Below are 25,612 nucleotides of genomic sequence, written 5' to 3' on the forward strand. Positions count from 1 at the left end.
TTTAGGCAGTGAGGCTGGAAAATCATGACTGGTAAACTCTACAGACCAAATTTAAGTGTTTCCAGTAAATATAAACCTAAACTCTGAAGATACTTCACAACACAGAGTACTGTTTATCTGCTGAATGTAAATAGCTTGAAAAGCAGTCCCTACAGCACCTATTGGAATGCTGTTTTTGAACTTTCAAAGCAATGTTCTTTATGAATGATATTTTCTTCTGCCTTTGGAAAGATACCTATACAATCTCGGTTTTCCATCTAGAGGCAAGAATGCTATGCTGTTACACAATATTATTTTGGTTCCCATTACAATTCAATTTAAAATACAGTCCCAAGGATAACACAGAACTAAGACTGCTAGAATCTCTTTGCTCAAAAAGGCAAATTCAACATTCATCAAACATGCAGCTTAGGGATTTATGTTTTCGAAACACGAAAGCCATCTATAACATCCTAGTCTAAACTCGAAGGAAACTAACACTACTGCCTATAGCATGAAGTCCTTTGGCATAAATCATTATAGCTGTGAACAAACTAAATACTATATCAACACAAAGTATGCTGGATACTGTCAATAAATTTACAAGATAAATCCTAATTCACAGTGACTTACAAAGGCCTCTCACTGCATACCCTTCAATATGTGACTAAAACCAAAAAAACGTGTTGCTGTCAAGTTGATTCCGACCCATAGCAACCCTGTAGGGCAGAGTAGAATTGCCTCATAGTTTCCAAGGCTGTAATCTTTACTGAAGCAGAAGGCCACATCTTTCTCCTCCAGAGCAGCTGGAGGGTTCAAGTTACCAACCTTCTGGTTTGTAGCCAAGTGCTTAACCACTGCACAACCAGGGGCCCGTCAGTATGCATGGAAAAGCAATATGAATATGGAACTTTTGAGCAGGAATTGCTCAAACTTGTTTTTCACCTCCATACTCTATTCTCTCTATGACATGCAAACTACCACCAACCTCAAAACCTCCCATACTAATCCCACATCAGAGTAAGAAACAATGGATCTAATCACAAAAATTAACAAACACATTGTTCTTAATAGTGTGCCCTGGTCTGTAAGATACAGAGCCACTCTGGACGATAAATCAACTATTTGTAGAAACCATTCCCTGTATAGATATCATGTCTATCATAAGAGGTGGGAAGGGAATAGATACACTTTGACAGAACCCTACTGAGGAAGGATAGGTCTTTATGATTCAGCATTAGTAAGCTAAAAGTAGTAAAAACAACTAACATTTACAGAGTTCTTAATACGTTAAGAAGCTCAATGTTAAACGTTTGACACGTATTATCCCATTTAACTCTCACAATCACCATGAATAGTTACTATTGTTATTCTCTTGAGGGATAAAAAAACAAAAAACCAAAAAACCAAATTTGCAGTCAATAAGAGACACAGACAGGTCTGGTTCCTCTTAGTACTATGTTATACTGTCTCCCCAAAATAAATTTCAGTCTTGATCAAATTATTCCAATCTGCTACATTTGGCATATTTGTAAAACTCTCCCTTGGCTTCCATGATGACATGTTCTACTGGCTGTACCTCTCTAACCATTTCATCAGATTCCTTTATGAATTCTTCACTCTTAATCTATCTCTTCATTCACTTATTCATTCGGTATTTTCTGAGAGTCTCGAAATAAGCTTTGGGAACTGTGGCAGGCACTGCAGATACAGTGACAAGTTAATACAAATATGGTCCTTGGTCTCATGAACTTTAAATTCTAGATAAATGACTAATTATATCCATAAGTAATTATAACATATAATAACAAATGTGATTAACAAAAAGGTACTATTATAAGGTGGCACATCAAGTTAAAAATAGTAAGAGGTACTTGCAGAAATAGGGAACATATTTTAGAGAAACATTTAAGCTGAAACCCAACATCTGAATAGGAAATGGCCAGGCAAAAAATGCTCCAAATAATGGGAACGGTATGTGTAAAAAGTCCCTGAGATGTTAAGTAACAACATACAATCTACATTTTAGAAAATGTCTCTGGCTGCGGTGAAGATGAGAAAGGAAGAAAACACTGATTCTGGAATAGCAGTCATAAATTGACATGACAGACTAGGGCGGTAGCAGCAGAAACAGAGAAAAGTGGATGGATTTGAGAGACTTTAGGGGTATAACTGACTTGATTTGTCACGATGTGTGTAGTGAGGAAAAGAGAGTAGTAGTAGTGAAAGAAAATTTTGAAGACTTGAGCAAACTGAAGAATGATATGGTGGTACCCTCTGGAGACTCATTCAACAAATATTTATTGAGTGCCAAAAAAAAAAAAGTTTTTTTTTTTTTTTAAATTATGTACCAGGGACTACGGATAATACGGATACGACAGTGCAAATGACAGACACAAGTCCCTGCCCTCATGGAGCTAACATTCTAGAAGAAAAATTTGTAAGGGTGAGGTGGAAAGGGGCGATCAAGAATTCAACGGTAAATCAAGCATAACAATGTCACTGAACCGTACATGTTAAGAATGTTGAGATGGCAAACGTTTTGTTACATGCATATTTACTACAATTAAAAAAAAAGGGTTCAATAATAAATATGTTAAAATTTTGATGCCTGTTGACTCTATGGCAACAGGTAGCAGTCAAAGATTTAAGTGGAAAGATCAAGCAGACAACTAGAAATATAGGTACATGATATATATAGGAGGTAGTGTGACGATTAAAAAAAAATTTTTTTTTTTTAAAAAGTTAGTGCAGTTTTATAAGTTTTTTTTAACTTGGTAAAAGGTAGTTTATTACCTTATTAACTTTCTTTAATATGGAAGAATCTTTTTCTTCACTTACCCAAAGAAGTCAATCCTGCCTTATGTGCTGATCTAATTTGCTCCAGTAGACCTCTGTATGTTGGAATTCTTTTTCTTTTTCTGAATTCTATCCCTGGGCAATACATTCCATTTTCATAGCATAAGACTCTCTTTTAAGCTCCAGACAGTATATCTGGGGCCTGTTTAGCATCTTCACAAAGTCTATTCCTCCTCCAGTCTTTCCCATTTCAGTACCACCATTTGCTTCCAGCTGTCATCATTTATTCCTCTCGCTCCCTTACTCCCAACCTTCAACCTAACACCAAATCTTGTGAATATCACACAAATAATTTGTGATTATATCCAGTTCTCTCCAATCGCAGTGCCACTGACTTGTTCTAAACAACCAAAAATTCTTGCCCTGAATATAGCATTCTAACTTCTCTGTATATCCGTACTTGCTCTCCTTTGATTTCTTCTTAACAAGAAAAGTGTTTTAAAGACAATCTGATTATGTCATGTCCCTGTTCAAAACCTTTGGATTTTTTTTAATTGCCCCTCAGATATAAGTCCCCAATCATAATTTACGATCTGCAGTACGGTATAGTGGTGAAGGACACAGATTCTGGAGCCAAAAATGAATAGGCGCAAGACCCAGTTCTGCTATCTGAACTCTGAGGAAGGCACTCTGTGCCTCAGTTCCCTCATTTGTGAACAGGAATTGCTATTAGGTTCAATGAATATCTGACAGTAATTTAGAATACTTCACAAATGTATTGGTGTTTACTTTTTATTGTTGTTGTTATCTTCCCCCTACCTACCTCTAAGGAGCCATGCAGGCGCAGAGGGGAAGCACTCAGCTGCTAGCCAAAAGGTTGGCAGTTTGAACCAACTGGCCACACCATGGGAGAAAGATGTGGCAGTCTCCTTCTGTAAACATTTACAACCTTGGAAACCCTATGGGGCAGCTCTGCTCTGCCCTGTAGGGTCGCTATGTGTTGGAACTGACTCGACGGAAAGTGGTTTGGTTTTGGTTTTTGACCTACGTCTTAAAAAAAAAAAACAAAAAAACCCACTGCCATCAAGTCGATTCCAACTCATAGTGACCCTATAGGACTGAGTAGAACTGCCTCGCAGAGTTTCTAAGGAGCGCCTGGTGGATTCAAACTGCCAACCTTTTGGTTAGCAGATGTAGCACTTAACCACTATGCCACCAGGGTTTCCGACCTACCTCTAGCCTCACCATTTCTGACTTTGCTATAAACACGTGTGTGTTGTGTACTGCTGAGTCAATTCCAACTCAGAGTGACCCTATAAGACTAAGGAGAACTGCCCCATCAGATTTTCTAGGGCCAGGTTTTTCCTCCTGCGGAGCTACTGCTGGCATTGAACAGCTGAACTTTCAGTTAGCAGCTGAGCACTTAACCATTGCACCACCAGGGCTCCTTACTATAAACATACTAAATCTATTGCCATCGAGTTGATTCCAACTCATAGCCACTCTACAGGACAGAGAAGAACTGTCCCACAGGGTTCCCAAGGAGCGGCTGGTGGATTCAAACTGCAAACCTTTTGGTTAACAGCTACTCTTAACCACTGCACCATCAGGGCCCCATAAACATAATGAGGGGGAAAATAATAACAAAAACAAAAAAGCAAACACTGATACACGTACGTGTTCTAAGTACTTTTCAGTTTCTCGAATGTCTCTGTCTTCCCTCCTCTGGGGCATACAGTTAGCTCTCTCTCTCTCTTTTTCACCCACTTCCTGATAACTTCTACTCATCCCTTCAGTTTCATTTTACAGGAAGACACTTCCTAACCCCCCAGAATAGGATAGATCTCCCTGGTAAGTGCTCATATAGCGTACTGTAAATCTCTTTCTTAACACTCATCACACCTGTAACGTAGATGCTTAATATACATATTTATGACTGGAGCGTTTGTTCCATGAGACTAAGAATTCCACCTGCCTTAATTACTGCTATATACTTATCAGCAAAGTACCCGGAATGTAATAAGAATTCAATAAATATTTCTGAACTGAATAAACACACATATTACTGTATTTTTAATTACATATATAAACACTGAGAATATAGACCAAAATGAAAATAGAAATTATTAAAGAATCGATATTTTTCTTTCAATTTTTAAAATTTGGTCATAATGTTTATATAGTTAACAAAAATAAGCAATATGTATACCACTATACAATTTGCTCTCCAGATAAAGGGCTAGCCAGTGTCCTACCTGGCTTTAAGATGTTTTACATTAAAACACCAACTGACTAATATTATAAGTGTCACTGAAATTACAAAAAGCCAGAAAATCTTCCTGAAGATACTATAAAATCTGAAACATATTCCTAAATGTTCAAATAACGTATACAATATAAACCAAACCAAACCAAACCAAACCCACTGCCGTTGAGTCGATTCGGACTCATAGTGACCCTATAGGACAGAGTAGAACTGCCTCATCGAGTTTCCAAGGAGCACCTGGAGGATATGAACTGCTGACCTTTTGGTTAGCAGCCGAAGCACTTAACCACTATGCCACCAGGGTTTCCATACACTATAAACCACACTTAAAAAGTAAAGCAAACTGAGTTTTTTACTCAGCTACGGAACAACTCTTCATTTAACATAGTAGTAATCATCGATGATTCCTAACTTTCAAAATACTAATGTCCAGTTGTTGCGGTTAGGTGTCAAGTCGGTTCCAAATCATAGCGACCCTATGTACAACAAAATGAAACACTGCCAGGTCCTGCACCATCCTCACAATCACTGCTACACTTGAGCTCACTGTGTCAAAACATCTTGTTGAGTGTCTTCCTCTTTTTCATTGACCCTCTCTCTACTTTACCAAACATGATGTCCTTCTCCAGGGACTGGTCCCTCTTGATAACATGTCCAAAGTATGTGATACCAAGTCTCATCATCCTTGCTCCTAAGGAGCATTCTGACTGTACTTTTTCCAAGGCAGACTTGTTCGTTCTTCTGGCAGTCTATGGTATAGTCAATATTCTTCACCACCACCATAATTCAAAGGCATCAATTCTTTGGTCTTCCTTATTCACCGTCCAGCTTTCACATGCTATAAGGCAAGTGAAAATACCATGGCTTGGGTCAGGCACACCTTAGTCCTCAAAGTGACATCTTTGCTTTTGAACACTTTAAAGAGGCCTTTTGCATCAGATTTGCCCAATGCAATACACCATTTGATTTCCTGACTGCTGCTTCCATGGGCGCTAACTGTGGATCCAAGTACTATGAAATCCTTGCCAACTTCAATCTTTTCTCCATTTATCATGATGTTGCTTATTGGTCCAGTTGTGAGGACTTTTGTTTTATGTTGAGGTGCAATCCATGCTCTTCATTGGTAAGTGCTTCATGTCCTCTCAGCTTTCAGCAAGCAAGGCTGTGTCATCCACATACTGCAGGTTGTTAATGAGTATTCCTCCAATCCTCATGCCGTGTTCTTCATATAGTCCAGCTTCTTGGATTATTCGCTCAGCATACAGATTGAATAAGCATGGTGAAAGGACACAACCTTGACGCATACCTTTCTTTATATTAAACCTCCCCTGGTTCTGCCCAAATGACTGCCTCTTGGTCTACATAACAGGTTCCTCATAAGCACAATTAAGTGTTCTGGAATTCTCATTCTTCTCAATGTTATCAATAATTTGTATGATCCACACAGCCAAATGCCTTTGTACAGTCAATGAAACACAGGTAAACATCTTTCTAGTATTCTCTGCTTTGATGCAAGACCCATCTGACACCAGCAATGACATCCCTCATTCCACATCCTCTTCTGAATCCTGTTCGAAAAGCTTGAACTTCTGGCAGTTCCCTGTCAATGTACTGCTGCAACCACTTTGGAATGTTCGTCAGCAAAATTTTACTTGTGCGTGGCATTAATGATATTATTTAATAATTTCCGCATTGTGTTGGATCACCTATGTCCAGTAGATCTAGTTATTTTCAAATATTTCTTTTATGTACTGGATATACAGTGAAATCTGTAAGGGCTGTGACTCAACAGGACTGCCCTGTTTTTCCAGGTCTCACAAGTTTTCTGCCTTTGACAGGGTTCAGTCTTACTACTTTTCTATCACCCTCTATTAGTGAAATTTATCTGAGTTTTTCTTCTCTGCCAGATTTCTACCTTGCACAGGTTCAGGCGTTTGCAGGCCTTACTGTATTTCTTAAATTCCAAGATGTCACTGAAGACCACGTTTTCAGGTAAAAACCAAAAATGAAAACATTACTATGTAAACATAATTATCAACTATGTTATTTCTTTATTTCAGTAACGTGAAACTATAGGAGGAAAGAACATATCTCAGAACCAAAATGCTGATTGTACCAACAAACTACTTCTAGACACTTAGAACAAAAGAATGAAACAGCAAATATAAATTTACACTTAGTAAGCCACAAGAGGTAAATATACACATAAAGCAGTCTTTGAGCTAAATCCTGATGAAAAGACTATTCTCATCGAATGTCTGCCAGATAAATAATTTAATCAAACCTTATTTAGCTCTTTCTGAAAAGTGAAGTTAACAAATATCAAACACGTAACTTCGATTTTGTTTTTAAAAAGGAGGGGGGAGACTGCAAAGGATGTACAGGAAGACTGATCTCTATCCACACTGAATTCTAAAATGGAAACAGGAGGGAAGTAGAAATTACATTAGACAGACTTTTCCCATCAATGAATTATTAAACTTTGACAATGATTAGAAGCTGTCAACTCAAGGTTACTGTATATGGCTGTACAATGCACAAAAGAGTCATCCCTAAGGGGGTACCAGTCACACTGTAAACGTATTTATTTATTATAAAAATTTTCTGTGGAGAAATTTGAACCCTCATTCATTCCCGGTGGGAATGTGAACTGGTACAGCCATTTTGGAAAACAGTCCCGCATTTCTCAAAAGATTAAACAATTACCATGTAACTGAGCAATTTCACTCCTAGGTACACACCCAAGAGAAATGAAAACACATGCCCACATAAACACTGGTACACAAATGTTCACAGCAACATTATTCATAACAGCTAAAAAGTGGTAATAACCCAAATATCCACTGACTGATGAACAGAAAAATGATGTGGTGTATTCATACAATGGAATAAAACAAATGAAGTAATGATACATTCTACAACATGGATGAAGCTTGAAAACATTATGCTAAATAAAAGCCAGTCTCAAAAGATAACACATTAAATGATTACATTTATGTGAAATGTTCAAAAAGGCAAATCTAGACAGAAAATAGATTAGCGGTTGCCTAGGTCTGTGGGGACTGCCTGGGGGGTGGGAGTGGGAAGTGATCGCTAATGAGTACCATTACGAAATGTTTTAAAATTAAGATAGTGGTGACGGTTGCACAAATTTGTGAATATATTAAAATCAATGAATTATATACTTTCAAAGAATAAATTTCATAGTATATGAATTATATCTCGATAAAGCTGTTAAAAGTTTCTGGCTGGTTAAAATAAAACATCTTAAGATAGGGGTTCCTTTCCTATTTTGCATAAAAGCAGATGATGGGTTAGCAGCAGTCATATAGGACTGCTTTTTCAAATAGGCTTCAGTGTGACAAAAAGCTGATTTACTTGATGTATGTTGCTGCATGTTGACATAACTGGTTGTACACTGGAAAAAAAACAAGCTTAGAGCCACTCTTACTGTTATATACAAAAATAATTTCCTCATGAATTTAAGAGCTATATACAAAAATAAAATATATGTACTTGAAGAATAATGTGACTATTTCTATAGCCCACAGGTAGATAAAGCAGTCCTGGTGACGCGGTGGTTAAGCACTCAGCTGCTAATAAAAAAGCTGGTGATTCGAACTACCAGTCTTTCCACCGGATAAAGATGTGGCTTCCGTAAAGATTACAGCCTTGGAAATCCTGTGGGGCGAATCTACTGTTCTATAGGGTTGCTATGAGTAGCAGGTTTTTTGGATGGGTAGATAAGCCCTCTTAAGCAATTTGGGAAGCCTTACAGGAAAATAATGACAGATTTGATTACACAAAAGCATTATCTTTTTATATAGTGAGACACTGTAAACAAAATCAAAAGACAAAAAATAATGAGAGAGAAAATACAATAAATACAAAAAAAGATCACTGTTCTTAATATGCAAGTTATTCTATAAACTAATAACAAAGACACACAAGAGATGGGCAGAGGTGAGCATCATGTCAGTGAAAATAATGGAGTAGGCAGCTCTAAGGGATTGTCCCTCTACAGAAACACTGAAAACTCAGACAAAAACTGTCAGAATGAACTTTGTCAAAACTCTGGAAAAGTCAAAAGTTTACAGTGACCAAGTAAAGAAAAGAAAAAGACAACCTAAAAATGGCAGAAAAGCTTTGTGACTCTTTTACTTGCTCTTGTCCCAACCACTTCCCCAGTTTGGTGGTGGTGGTAAAGTTGACCGTCCGTATTTCCAGTGTGGGATCTTCGTCCCTGGTTTCAGAGGGAGCAAACTTTATTAGCAAAAAAATGTTTTTACCTGTTTCAACTTGTTTGGGGGCTACCTGAAGGACTGAGGCAACATGCTCGTCTTTGTTCTACCTAACTGGGAACTCACTCAGGGTAGAAAAGGGGATGGCATTCTTCAAAACCACTGTACAGTAAACAACCTGAAACCTCTTGTAGCAAAAGATGACAGGTGAGGCATACAACAGAGCACTCAAAGCCTGGGAAAAAAATCTGAAGAGTTTCTCTGGGAAACCAGGGCATTCAAATTTGCCACGTGTACTGAGGAGTTTAAAATGCCTCACACATGCCAAGGCCAGAATGCATGCTCAGAAAAGACCAAGAGACGATCCTGACCTTTCACCTCTGGTTGATGTCTAGGTACAGTGCAAGCAGGAAGTGAAGGCAACGGAAGAGTTATAAATGGCCTGCCTAGGTGTTGAACAAGTGCCCCAGTACAGAGCCAATCTGTAAAGACTTCAACAGGTTTTTTTTTTTTCCCCCTTTCTTTTTTCTCTTTAGCCTTTTTTTGGGGGAGAGGGGGACAGAGTTTTGGCATTCAAGGAAATCTCTGTCAAACACCAGCTGAACACAAGCTAAAGGAAGAGAGACTTCACAGTACATATTACAAAGAACACTCACTTTACAAAAATAGTTACGGTCAAAGAGCTACAGCCTACAGCACACAACAAAAACAAACCCCTAGAAGGGGGAATGAATCTGATTTCCAGAGTTGCATTATAATACCCAAATGTCCAGTCTGCAACAAAAAATAACAAAGATACAAGAAAGTAAATCCTATTCACATAAGTAATTAGAAGTAATGAGCCCTGGTGGTGCAATGGTTAAGAGCCTGGCTACTAACCAAAAAGTTGGCAGTTCGAATCCACCAGCTGCTCCTTGGAAACCCTACGGGGCAGTTCTCCGCTGTCCTATGGGTCACTATGAGTTGGAATGGACTCAATGGTAACAGGTGTGGTCCCTCATGAAGCACAGACACTGGACTTATAATACAAAGACTTTAAATCAACTGTCTTAAATATTCTCAATGAGCTAAGGAAAACCAATCAAATGATGTGTGAACAAACAGAGAACATCAATAAAGCGACAGAAATTATAAAAAGGTACCAAACAGAAACTTTAGAGCTGAAAAATATAATAAGTAAAATGAAAAACTCACTAGAGGATTTCAGTGGCAGATTTGAGCATACAAAAGAATGAATCAGTAAACTTGAAGATAAGTCAATTAAAATTACCCAGTGTGAACAGAAAGAAAACAAAATGAAAAATGAACAAACCCTAAGAGACCTGTGGGACACCATCAAGTGTACCAATATGCATAGTGGGAATCCCAGGAGGAAAGAGAAAGACACAGTAAGAATATTTGAAAAAACAATGGCCAAAAAAACCCCAAACTTGATAAAACAGATGAATTCACACATTCAAGAAGCTCAACAAACTCCAAGAATAAACACAAAGAGATTCACATGAGACATAATCAAATTGCTGAAAGCCAAGGACAAGGAGAAAAACTTAAAAGCAACAAGAGAGAAGTGATTCATCACATACAAGGAAGCTTCACTAAGCTAACAGTAGATTTCTCATCAGAAACCATGGCGGTCAGAAGACAGTGGGAGGGCATTTTTAAAGTACTGAAAGGAAAAAAAAAAACAAAACTGTCACCCAAAAATTCTTTATGTAGCAAAACTATCCTTCAAAAATGAAGAAGAAATTAAGACATTCCCAGATAAACAAAAGCTGAGGGAGTCCTTTGCTAGGAATCAGCCCTACGAGAAATGCTTTAGGTTGAAATGAAAATATACTGGACAGTAATTTGAAACCATGTAAAGAAACAAAGAACTCCAGTAAAGATAATTAAATGGGTAAATATAAAGGCCAGTATCATTGTATTTTTTGTTTATACCTCCTCCTTTTATTTCCCATGTGGTTTAAAAAACAAATGAGTAAAACAATAATAAATCTATGTTAATGGGTACACACTGTTTAAAGACGTAACCTGTGATAGCAACGTACGGGTGAGGACAGGGTTGTACAGGAACAGATTTCTGTATGCTTATTGAATCTAAGTGGTACCAATTCAAATCAGATTATTACAGATTTAGTATGCTAATTATAATCCAAAAGATAACCATTAAGAAAATCTAAAAAATATACACAAAAGGGAATCAAAACAGTACACTACAAAATATCAATTAAACACAAAAAACAGCAGTAACGGAGAAAATGAGGAACAGAAAAGGATAAAACATAGAAACAAGTAACAAAATGGCAAAAGTCCCCCTTTATTAATAATTACTTTAAATGTAAATGGATTAAACTCTCCAGAGTTTAAAAGGCAGGCACTGATGCAGAATGGATTAAAAAAAAAAAAATGATCTAACCATATGCTGTCTACAAAAGACTCACTTTAGATTCAAAGACACAAACAGGCTGGAAGTGAACGATGGAAAAAAATATTCCATGCAAAAGAGATCTGCACAGGCAACTTACAAAGGAAGAGATAGAAATAATCAATAAAAACCTTAAAAAAGATATATCACCTCACTAATAGTTAGTGGAGATGTGCATTAAAACAAGATTTTTTTTAGTCATCAGTTTGGATGAAATTTAAAAAATTGATAACTGATACTGGGCAGGTGTGGGAAAGTGTACACCATCATTTTAGAAAGTAATGAAATATTTCATTTTTAAATTCTAGATACCCTTTGACTCCAAAAGGAGTATCACTTTTGAGAATCTATCACAGAAAAATAAGAGCCCCAATAAAAGATTTATTACAGCACCTGTGAAATGGCCAATAAAAAGGGTTAAATATATATACACACACAAATATAGAGCCATGTCTGCCATTTTTAAGTGAAAAAGCAAGCATGAGCTCACATTATAAACAGTAGCAAAATAAACATACATTTGTATATACACAGAAAAAATTATGAGTGACTACATATACCAATTGATACTAATGGTTACTTTAGGTAGAAGGGTTTGGAAGAAAATGAAAAATTAATTTTTATATGTATCTGTGTTGTATGACCTAATGCAGAATTTTAGTGTTATAATTAAACAAAAAATACATTAAAACTTTTTTTTAATATGAAATATACAGTAGCAAGGTGTATATGGGTTTTTGTGTGAAAGACTTGATTTGTAAACTTTCACTTAAAGCACAATAAAAATTATTTTAAAAACTAGTATGAAATATACACACTCATCATATACAACTGCCTCTTTAAGCTTTTTGTTATTGTTTCCTATCTACATAGAACTGAGAAAACTGACCCAATAACTTCTGGACATACATTCTAACTCAATTATTCTAATACTTCCAGGCTATCTTTTTAAAAATAAATTCCTCTTTGCTTCCATCCCATAGACTACCACTTACTGCACACCTCTTCAAACTAGACCACCACCCTGTAATGGCTAAGGTTGTATGTCAAACTGGCTGGGCCATTATTCTCAGTGGTTTGATAGTCTTATGATGTGATCACTTCCATGATGAGATTTGGTATGTGATCACCTCCGTGATGGAATCTGCTGTAGGCAGCCAATCAGTTGAAAGGGAGGTCCTTGGGTGTGTGGACTGCATAGAATATAAGTGGATATTCTGGCGAGGCTTGGTGCCTTTTGCTCGTTCTGGATCATGCAGCTGGCTCCTGTTCATCTGACCGGTTTTTGGGACTTAAGCTAGCAGCTTATCTGCAGTTTTGCCTGCCGATCTTGGAATTCATCAATCTTTGCAGTCTGTGAGCAAGAGCCCTATTCTCTGACCTGTCGATCTTCAGTTCACGAGCCGCTGTGGCTATGTGTATCAGGAGAAGCCTCTTTCCTGACCCACGGACTTTGGACATTCCAGCCTCTACAACTGCATGAGCCATTTCCTTGATATACATCTCTCTATATACATATTTATATGCATTACTGGTTTTGCTTCTTTGGACAACTCAGCCTAAGACAACCCTTCTTTACAGGAGTTTATTTACATTTTTAAGAGAAGTCTCTGTTGAAGAACAAGAAACCAACTGTCATTCCATAATATTCATAATTCAGATGCTTACGAAGCAGGGATTCTTGGCCTAGAATCAAAACTGCCCACAAAGCCCCTAAAATTATATACCAAAAACTTTATGTACATATGTGTATTTAATGGGAGAAGGGTACAAGGTTTTCATCACAGTCTTAATAGACCTACTTTTAAAGCCGGCATCTAAGGTAATGTTAACAGAATGGATATCCATGAAATAGTGAAGTGGCCATTTTTAACCATCCAGTTCTTCTATGTTGGATTACACCTCAACATAAAGAAAACAAAAATCCGCACAAGTGGACCAATAACCAATATCATGATAAATGAAGAAAAAATTGAAGTTGTCAAGGATTTCATTTTACTCAGATCCACAATCAGCACCCATGGAAGCCCACCCAAGAAGCAGCAGTCAAGAAATCAAACAGGGGGGCGGGGAGGGGGGAATCAAACGATGTATTGCATTGGGCACATCTGAAGCAAAAGACCTTTTTAAAGTGTTAAAAAGCAAAGATGTCACTTTGAGTACTAAGGTGTACCTGACCCAAGCTATGCTATTTTCAGTTGCCTCATATGCATGTGAAAGCTGGACAATGAATAAGGAAAACAAAAAAGAATTTATGCCCTTGAATTATGGTGTTGGCAAAGAACATTTGGCTATACCATGGACTGCCAGAAGAGTGAGCAAGTAAGTCTGTCTTGGAAGAAGTACAGCCAGAATGCTCCTTTGAAACGAGAATAGTGAGACTTAGTCTCATGTACTTTGGACATGTTACCAGGAGGGACCAGTCACTGGAGAAGTACATCATGCTTGGTAAAGTAGAGGGTCAGTGAAAAAGAGAAAGACCCTCAACAAGGTCGACTGACGAAGTGGCTGCAACAATGGGCTCAAACACAGCAATGACTGTGAGGATGGTGCAGGACCTGACAGTGTTTCTTTTTGTTATACACAGGGTCGCTGTGATTTAGAACCCACCTGACAGCACCTAACAACAACAACAGTTCTAAGTCCCAACATATAGTTTCCAGATTCTTGTAGAAAAGATTCATCTAGAAATATTTTTTGAGGTTTCTCTGAACACCCAGTTCTACTTAAGAAGATGACTGAATCGCCTCTAAACTATCTAGAAATTTTTTGTAGTATTATTTAAGGAAACCATTTACCTGGACAAGAACTGGCTTTCTAATGCATGAAGATAGTGATTCTGACTTTCACCTGAGAAAAAGAAAACCATACATGATATGGATCCTTACCTCCCTGGCAATTTCCATACAATAGGAACACGAAGTCATATAAACATTGGGGAGTATGTTGTAACTAGGAATATTTCCCCTCAGTGTTCTGGAATTAATTTCTCTTCCTGAACTGAAAAGGGTCCAAGACTGCTGGCCTTTTTAGGCATAGTGCCAATTCAACAGATGAGCCCTACATTTTCTTAATGATGAGGTAGACTGGCAAGTGTGAGATCATGATTTCAAGCAAGAGAATATCTCTTTGTGCATGAGCTAAAAGGATCTTTGATTGTTTTTAAATCAGTAACAATAAATAATCTACATGCTATGACTTGACTGCCATTATTGTGTTATTTGTTCCTTTAAATTTGACACTCAAACACCTTAAAATAAATCCTTACCCACAGCCAGAAAACAAGTTCCCAAATATACCGTAAGTGAATCCACTATATCAAGTTCTTAATTTTATAAGTATCAGATCTTATGTATGTATTCTAGCATATTAGATGTGTTTACTCATAAAATCCACCAGTGAAAACTGACTTCTTTAAAATAACGTCTGACAACGCCCAATAATAGACTAAACAAGAAAAAGGAGGCAGCTGGCTGTCATTCTTATTCTGTAAATCTCCAAAGTCAGAAACAGCGTGTCTACAGATAAGGAACTTCATGTCTTCTGATACCTTACATTCATTATTTTATAAACTTGAATGTATTTGCTTTACCTTATTTGGTCCTCCACAATAGATATCTAGAAAGGTAATGACCATTTCGGCCATCTTTTCAGTGTATTCAAACAGAAATAACCACTCTGGTTAATTTCACATAAAAATGGGTGTTCTGTATCCCTAAGACATACTCAAAGTACCAAATAGAAATTAGCATTTACCAATCAGTTTCTTTTTGTCTTATATCTTACCTAACTAGTACTTATTAGGTTTTCCTGGAGTCCCTGGATGGTACAAACGATTAATGTGCTTGGCTGCTAACTAAAAGGTTGGTAGTTCAAGTGCACCCAGAGGCAATTTGGAAGAAATGCCTGGCAATCTACTTCTGAAAAATCAGTCACTGAAAACCCTGTGGTTTGCTTCTTATGCAGCACCATTCTACTCTGATACACATAGGGTCACCGTGAGTCAGAATCAACTTGACAGCAAGTGGTTTTGTCCCTGGGTGACACAAATGGTTAATGTGCTCAGCTGCTAACCCAAAGATTGGAGGTTTGGGTCCACCCAGAGATGTCTCAGAAGAAAGGCATGGCTGCCTCTTTGGTCTACTTCCATGATCTACTTCCAAAAAATCAGCCACTGAGAACCCCACGGAGTATAGCTCTACTCTGACATACATGGGGTTGCTATGAGTTGGAATCTGAGTCAATTCTACAGCAACTGGTCGAGGTTTTATTAGCCAGAAAGGTATTTCTCCTAAAATTACCAAAAAATTGTCTTTCTGCCCTGACATTCTTGGTAAGTTCCTCTAGTCAAGAATACACAACTCAGTCAACTTCATCTCTCCTCTCTCTATGCTCACACTCTAAGTGACCTCATCTAGTCCCATGGTTCTAAGTAGTGTCTCTACAATAAGAAACTCCAAATTTATAATCGTCCTGACCTCAAGACTTGTACATCCAGCTTCCTACTCCTATCTCAACCTGAAACATTTAATAGAAATCTCAAAGTCACTATATCCAAACCAAATTTTTAATTCCTGGACTCCTTGCTCTCCACAACTTGCTTCTCCCATACTGTTCCTCATCTTGGTAAATGGCATCCAGCTGCCCAGGCCATCATTAGAGTCATTTTTTACTCCTCTTTTTACTCAGGCTCCACATCCAATACGTCAGCAAATATCATCCCCATTACCTTCAAAATGAAAACCTTGGTGGCGTAGTGGTTCGGTGCTACAGCTGCTCACCAAAAGGCAGGCAGTTCAAATCCACCAGACATTTCTTGGAAACTCTACGGGGCAGCTCTACTCCGACCTAAAGGGTCTCTAAAAAGAATCGACGTGACGGCAGTGGGTTTTTTACCTTCAAAATAATCTCAAATCTACACTCTGGGTTCAATCCACCACCGTCTCTTGCATCAACTACCACAATAGCCTCCAAACCGGCCGAACTGCTTCTATCATTCTTGTCCCCTTGTATCTTTCAAAGTCGGTCTTTCAAATTGGATCAAGTCTGACTTCCCTGCCTGACTTCCTACAAAGCCTAGAATAAAACCCAGACGCCTAATCAAGGCTTTTAAGTCCCTACATTATCTAGTCCCGGCCTCCTCTTCTACCTATCTCCTACCACTCTTTCCCACCTTGCTTACTCTGCTCCAGTTCCTTGCTATTCCTTGAACACGTCAAGCACACTTCTGTCTCAGGGCTCATGTCCGTGCCCCAAATAGTTGCATGGCTCGGTCCTTCATATCATTCAGGTCTCTGTTCAAATCACTGCTTCTGAAGACTTCTCTAACCACCCAACATCTCTAACCTTGTTTACATTTCCTTTACAACAGTAATCACCGAAATGGTATGACATTATATCCATTTATTTAATTAATATCCATCTTACTCACTAGAAAGTAGGCACCAGCGCAGTGATTTTTGTCTGTTCTATTTACTGCTTGCATCCCCTGGGCTTAGAACGGTATTTGGCATATAGCAAGTACTTGATATTTGTTGAATAAGTGAATGAAATAAATATTTCTTCTGTTAGAAGGCACAGGAGGCAGAATGCTGGTTTTTATTTTTCTCTGATCAGCAGACAACTTACTGATATCGCAAAGGACTAACTGTCCAATAGATTGCCCGGACGAAACAAAGGCACACAAGAAGGATTCCTCAAGGGATTTTTGTCCTAGAATTGATTTGCTCTGGCATAAAAAATAATCATACCCCAAGACATTCCTTCAGGAATCTCTAAATCTACCTTAAAGAAAGGTAACAGAAGTTTTGCTTACAACACATGTAAAATGATCGTGCCTGTGTGTACAGCAGTACTGAAATATCCTGCACTAGAAAAGGAAATGCCCAGATTTCCTAGAAAGAAGAGCATGGGCCTTCTTTGTTCATCCCTGTATAACAGTGCCTGGTACATAGTAAGCACTCAGTAAATACATGCTGGTCTTGCTTCTAAGTCAAATGAGGTGGTTTAGTGAAAGACCTGAGTTCTGCTTTAGAAGAAAAAACGAGGGAAATACTGATCAGTTGTAAAAATAGGACTGTCAGAACTAAAGCCAATTTAATTCAAACACTTAAGAAGGTTCTCTACCCAAGCAAAATTCATATAGTAACATGTATTTTCTGTTCACTTTTACGACAAATCCTTGATTTGGCAAAAAGGTCAAAAGAAGGCAAATACAAAATTCCAGGCTGGAGTTAAGTAAGAAAATGCAAAATCAGAATTCACATGTGAAGAAAATAAAATAAACAGTACCCTAAAATTTGAGAATTAGAAAAAAAAATCCACGCATGTAAAGAAACTGTTTATATATTCTAAAATGTATCTTGCATATTCTTACCTCCTACAGGAAATGTACATTAAATAGGAAATGTACATTAGGGAGGTAATTTGATCTGTTAAAAACAGTTCTCTTTCAAAAAATGAAGAAGAAAAATAACTACTAAATAGCTAATACATATTACCCACTTGTTACATGCCATACATTATGCTAAACATTTTATACATGTTATCTCATTTAATCCCCAAACAACACTATGCTGAGAGTATTATCATCACCAACATCATCTTACAAGGAAACGAAAGACCATAAGTATTCTGCTTAAGATTATACAGTCAGTAAGCAGCCAAACTGGGATCTTAGCCTTGTCAATCTGATTTCAAAGTCCATGATCTTGACTCTAACTAGGGGAAATATACCAATGTAGAAGCTGAGAAAATTGTTCATTATTAACAGGAGTAATTACACATTTTTTAAGTAATTATTTGGACACCTATTAAAATCGAGGCCTGATTAACTAGAATGCTGAAAGAGTGAGGTGTGCTCCAGCAAAAATTTTGAGTAACTGAAGTGTAACTGGAATATTTTCTTAATTTTAATCTTTGCTACAAATTACCTTTAAATGTAATAATACTTTTTTCTGAGTATACTGAACATATTCCTATCTTTGATTGATAATCTCTAAGTACAAAGGCCAATCTTATGCAGCACTGAAGATCAGGGAATCTACAGGAGTATGGGTTGAAAGTAAGTATACTGATTCAAATTATACTCCCTTGAACTCACCCTGTTATATCACATTCATGATCTTCCCTGTACCCAGAATGCCCTCTCTAAACCTTACTAAACAACTCTTACTTAGCCTTTAAAACCTGCTCTACCACCTGTAAGAAAAAAGAAAAAATAAATATATTTTTTCCTATGGGAAGCCATCCCTAACCTTCCTTTTCTCCCCATAGATTTAATAACTTCTTCACCTCTCTACCTTGAAACAAAAAAAACATATATACATACACACACACACATACTTTTGTTAACACGATGTTTCTCTTACTAGACTCAGAATTTTGAAGACAAAAAACTGTATGTCTGTTTTCCCAACACCTAGCACAGAAATGGGAGCCCTGGTGGTGCAGTGATTAAGATCTCGGCTGCTAACCAAAAGGTCAGCAGTTCGAATCCACCAGCCACTCCTTGGAAATCCTATGGGGCAGTTCTACTCTGTCCTATAGGGTCACTATGAGTCAGAATCAACTTGCCAGCAACAGGTTTGGTTTTTTTGTTAGTTTGTTTTTTAGCACAAAATGAGTATGGAGTAAACACTCAAATAATATTGGCTGGATGAATGATGAATAAATGAATGAATGGAAAAAGAATATCTGTTAAACTGAATTAAATCCTGACCCTGTTCTACAGTTATTTTTTTCCTTAACGTTAAATATACATGCATGTGCCTGTATGTACGTGTGTACATGTATGTGTAAAATTAACTAAGGACGCTAGTTCACTGTGGTTTTAAAAAGCCATTGCCCTTTTTTAATATGCTTCTGCATCTAAACTTTAACTTCCCAACCTGTCTTATCATTTAGTTAGATGAAATCGCTACTTATTTGAGATATGTATTCTCCAGTCTTCTTTGAAAACCTTTATACTATAAATAATAATGTTCACCCAGTAATCATTATACATGACTGATTCACTCCATCTTCTCAAATGTCAGAGTTCTCTGACTCTTGTTTCAAAGCCAATCTTTTATATTCACTCCATTCAGTCCTATTAGCAAATATTTAAACTCCAGAGTTTTCGTTTTCAGCAGTGCTGAATTTAAAAGACCTTGTTGCCTTAGGTAATGGTTCCTCCACATTCCAAATGATGTCATTTACACCAGGAAGCCATGATATAGCTACTCTGTAATCTGGCAAAGTGTCCGCCTGTGGTCTTAATGCAAATAAAGTTGTTTGGATGAGAAGAGTGATTCGGTACCAAGGGTGGAGAACAGTTTGAACAAAATGTAGAACCAGAAGATTAAGTCAAAGATTAATGATTTATTTACTGGGACACTATAACTTAAGATATAACAAAAGATAAGTTAACCAAACTTTGACTTATAATAGAACTTACATTCATCTGAGCTATAACTGCCTTTGAAGGAAGGAAAAAACATGTATCTAAATTCCACTTCACTAGCAACCATTTAAGAGCTCTATAATCTGATTCACCTTTATAGCTCAATGGCACTATTTACTTTCTTTCTCTACAGTGTTTCTACTCATGATAACCACGCTCTATGACACAGGCATATAAGCAATAGTACAGATTTTCAAATGTTCACAATTAGAATTTCAAAGTTCAAAACCATTTACATTTCATTCTCTTTAAATAGCAAGTTGGTTTTAGAACAATTTCAGTTCCTGTTCAATCACCAGTACCATCTGATTTCTTTATAATACCCTATGATTTCTTCATGATGACTGAATCCTGTTAGAAAATCAAGAGGAACTAAAATTGAAAATGTTTTTAGCATCTTGTCACTATGCCTTAAAAAAAAAAAAAAAGCCTATAATAAGAGACACTTTATTTCTCACTTGTACATTTGAAAAAAGCTGATAAGCTTTTTGGGCAAACATAGGAGCCGTTCTCATTTATCAACGCAAACATCTAAAAGCAGTGATGTTGAGTCCTACTCACCTCATTTCTTAGTTTGTAGACGAATCCCTATTGACAAGTAATACGTACTAGGAGTACCTTCTATCAGTAGTTTAGTTCCAACTCTCATCAGATACTTTACTTAAAACGTTACCTAAACTTAAGTACAGAGATGCAATTCCCCATTCAGGAGTGAAGAGAATGTATACACTGAAACAGTTATGAATAAAATAATATAGTATCTGAAAGGTCTGCCTCAAAATAAGCGAAGTGGGGAGTAGGGACAGGGGCCAGGATATAGACAAAACAAGAAGGGTCGTGTGTTGGTAACTGTTGAAGCTGGATGTTGAGTACCTCAGGGTTTATTACACTATTTGCTTGATTTCTATTAAGTTTGAAATTTTCCACATTTAAAAAATTAAAATAAAAAATTGTACCTGTCACATTGCACATGTCTGAGAGCAAATGACTAATAACTGAAAAGCAACATTAATACTAACAATAAAATTTTATAGATTCTTCCAATATGAAAAACCTAGATGTTCAATGAAGAAAATACAATTCTGAAATGGCAGTAAAGTTATTAAATCTGTCATCGTTTGAAGCTGTAATTTATTAATTTGTTAAGTCAACATCAACCTCTGCCACTGACACCACAAGTGAAGTGGTCATTAAAAAATCATTTCTAATACATGAAATATAACATTGACAGTTATCATTAACCTAGAAGACGAATCAGAAAATCTAAGCTCTTCATACATTAAGAATATTAAAAAAAACAAGAAATTTTAAGAGAAATTAGCAGTAAAAACTCTAAAACAAAGCCAAAAGGAACTACCTGCATTTCTCGCGTGGCAACCAAGTTTAAGACACGTCATGCTTGTAGGAAGACAGCACAGAGTGGACCTCCCAGCAGATGACAGCTGGGCTCTATGCTGCCTTTAAAAGACCCAGACCAACACCTATGACTCAAATAGTAATATGAAGTTATTTAGCTGAGACCCAGCACCTAAATGCATGGTAAAACTTCTCTAATGTGTGCAGACAGATGACTTTGGGCAAGAATGATGGCCAATCCTCTACTAATTAGGCATGGAAGAAAACTCAGACTAAAAGCCTCAAGTGGCACTACTAATACTATAATGACACAACACAAGAACAGGACATGAAATCCCATCCTTGATCCTTAAAGATCCTGAACTATTTTTCTGTGGTTATTACAAGTATTGATTTTTTTAATTGCGAAGTATATGATATATACAAGAGACTATCTATGCATGTATGAACATGTATATGTACTGCACATGACATGTTATTATTATTAATAACACCACCAATGAACCTACTACCCAGCTTAAAAATTAGAAAAAATATTAATCTTTCACGAATGCACATGACATTCTTACACAAGGCCAATAAAGCAAAGAGACAATCAGACCATTTTTCATAAGATCTATTACCTTAACGAATTCTGTAATTTGTCCTATTAAAAACACCTTTATGAATCTCTTGCTCTTTCAAAATTGGAGTAATATTTTTAACGGGTATAGCTGGATTTTACCCCAGAAGTGTTTTCTAGATGTACGTATATGCAAAAATGACATTAAGATCTTTTAACATAAACTCATTGCAGAAACACATCTCAAAACGAGGTAACAGAATCTGACAGTTCTTTCACGGTTTGCCTCCTTTTTAAATCAGATGGTTCCTTTATCCAGATATAACCGCTCATACCAAAACACATTTTTTAGCTACAAGGTTGCATATAAACCCATTGCCTTCCAGTTCATCCCAATATAGGGACAGAGCAGAACTGTCCTATACGGTTTCCAAGGAGCGGATGTGGATTCGAACTGCCATCCTTTTGGTTGGCAGCCAAGCCTTTAACCGCTACGCCACCAGGGCTCCTACAAAGCTGCATATAGACTGTGAAAACATGGTATCTTCTTAACCCGTTGCTATTGGGTCGATTTTGATTCATAGCAACCCTACAGGACAGAGAAGAACTGCCCCATGGGGCTTCCAGGGAGTGGCTGCTAAATTCGAACTACTGACCTTTTGGTTAGTAGCCATAGACCCCTCTGATAGCTTAAGAATAAGTAATAGCAAAAATTTTGCAATTAAGTCACTGAACTCAACTTCCAGATTTATGCTTCCCTTCTTGTCCTTTTGAAAGCCCTCACTATCATACAGTCCATAGCTTCAACTGGACCAGAGTCTCTTCAAGGACCTAAACCAAATCAAACCCACTGTCATCAAGTTGATTCCAACCCATAGGGACCCCACAGGCTTTCCAAGGCTGTAAACCTCTACAGAAGCAGAATGCCACATCTTTCTCCTACAGAGCCACTGCTGGTTTCAAACAGCCAGCCTTTTAGTTGGCAGTTGAGTACCTTAACCACTGCACCTCTAGGGCTCCATCTTCAAGGACAGAGGCCATACATTCATCACTGTATTCCCCAACGAGGATTAACTCAGTAAATATTTGTTATAACTAAGCTAAACCGCAAGAAAAGAGCTGCAAACAACCTCAATTCCAATGCAAAACTGTAGAGATGCACCAATTTCTCAAGAGTTTCAGAGTAATAAGATACTGAAAGAAAACAAAGCCAGAGTCATTCGTGATGTATTATATTCCCTTATCACCTAATTCAGAATCATGTACTCAAACTGCAGAAATAGCTCCATGAAGAATGGAAAGAATAAAAAACACGGATGCTAAAATTCTCCTTACTGTCAAAATGTTCACTGTCACAGAAGCCTTCAATGTTAAACTTATACCGACATTCCAAGAAATCTCTCTACTCTCGTCCTTAAACAAAAGCCCAAAAAACAGATGTTCAAATGAGACCTGAATATATAAATTGTTTCTATTCCATTATAGTTTAAGTCCCTGAAATTGTACACATAATTTGTGTTACTGTGCTTATTATGCTCATTTTTCTGTAGGGAGGGTCCAGTGTAACTTTCATCAAATTCTCAGAAAATAAGTGACCCCAGAACTTTTAAGAATCACTAATCTAGTTTATTAAAAAACATCATACTTTCCAGTGGGATAAAGGTTAAAAAAAAAAAATTGCCATCAAGTCAATTCCAACTCATAGCTATCTATAGGACAGAGCAGAACTGCCCTAAGGGATTTCCAAGGCTGTAATCTTTACAGAAGCAGACTGCCAGATTTTTCTCCAGCGGAGCAGCTGATGGGTTCAAACCACCAATCTTTAGGTTAGCGGCCATGCACTTAACCACTGTGCCACTAGGGATACAGGTAAGTTGCTCAATTCTGGTATTTTTCCCATGTATTCATAGAGGGGGCTCCTTACTACAAAATAAGTCCTTCAAAGAATTTCATCAGCCCAGCCAAAAAGTTCCAGTATCCCCAGACACATATATCAACAATTCCCAGTTCCCAAAAATAGTCTGCTCATAAATACCAGAAGATGGAAAAGGCAACACATTCTATCACAAACTGCCCACTCTGTTCCATATTCTTGTATTCTTCTGTATTAAACTGTCTGAAAGACTTAAATTTCCTTCAAAATGAATACATTTTTAAGGAAAGTTTTCTAGTTTCAATTCCAAGCGATCCCCCTCATATGCACCCAGGCTATTTCAACAGTGTCACCTTAGTTAATGTCACCCCAAAGTAGGGACCATTTATTGAGTAGATATTCAACAAATATTTGTTGAATGAATGAAAGAAGGATCCTTCTTCCTATAGATTTAAAGTTAAGCTGTCAGCCTCCATGCAGCTGCTCTGGTACAAATTAAACTGTGAAAGACTTCTCTCTCTCAAATACACAAGCTAAATTGTCAGAAATGTTTTTGCTTCCTCCAAAAACATAAAATAACATAGTCATGGATATCCATTTCATACAGATCAGACTGGCAAGGACAACCTATATTCCATACACGTGACACAAATGCTCTCTCCTGATTACAATCCCAGACAGTTATACATGCTCCTAACTTTCCAATATACTCAGACGCCTGACGAAGATTTCCTGAGGCACTGCCGTACGGTGCGTGTAGTACCAGACCAGCAGTCAAAAAGCTTGAATTCTAGTCCCAACTTTGCCACCAACTTTATGTGTGACTTTGGAAAAGTCATTCTCTCTTTATATTTCAGTTTCTTATTTTGTAAAATGGGGGGAAACATCTATCCTACTACTTTCACAGAGATTAAGGATCACAAAGAAACAGAAAGAGCACTCTAAAAATTATAAAAGTTTTACATTACAGTAAAATGTTTATATAAATCAAGGTCATCAGAAAAAACCACCCATTCTTTTTACTCTCACAGCAATTACCCTGTTAAAGATGTTCTGGACCTTCACATTTACACAATTCACTCTACTCAGAGACAAAAACTATTCTCGAGACCACAACTGGCCTGAAGACTCAAGCCACTCCAAGTTTCTCCCCTCTTTTTCTGACCCTATATACGTGTTATATTGCCTGGTATACTACCATTACTGCTATTTCCCAATAAATGATAATGTGCTCCCAAACCCTAAAATACTTACAAATATCAACCTGCAGAAAACATGCCAACGTTTATTTTAAAAATGAGCTAACTTGCAAAAGGAACTCCATTACACTTACACAAATACGGGCAAACCCTTCGGAAACACTTTCCATCCTTGCATACACACACAAACACTGCCGCTTACACACCAACAGACCATCTGTCTTCTAGACCAAAACATCTCGTTCCATGTACAAATCAGCCACTGACATTTATTAAACTTATAACACTAGAATCATTCTGTCGTTCCTACATACATTTTAGAGTGTCAGAGACACACCATAAATCTTTCCATACAGGTAAACCACCCTCTGAAAATGATCTCCCCTGTACCCCTTATCCCTCAAACAGATACAAACTAGACTATGGGGGATGCTCCAATCATGCCCACACAAAACCTACCCCGTCAGGG

At 37.3% G+C, this 25,612-nt stretch overlaps 1 protein-coding gene across 3 annotated transcripts in view; it reads right to left on the minus strand.

The window, feature by feature from the left end:
* Window positions 1-25,612, minus strand: part of ASH1L (ASH1 like histone lysine methyltransferase) — a 251,868-nt gene that overhangs the window by 225,314 nt on the left and 942 nt on the right. The gene's annotated exons all lie outside the window — the stretch shown is intronic.

Source organism: Loxodonta africana, chromosome 3, assembly GCF_030014295.1.
Source record: "Loxodonta africana isolate mLoxAfr1 chromosome 3, mLoxAfr1.hap2, whole genome shotgun sequence".
In the NCBI taxonomy this organism is placed as follows: Eukaryota; Metazoa; Chordata; class Mammalia; order Proboscidea; family Elephantidae; genus Loxodonta; species Loxodonta africana.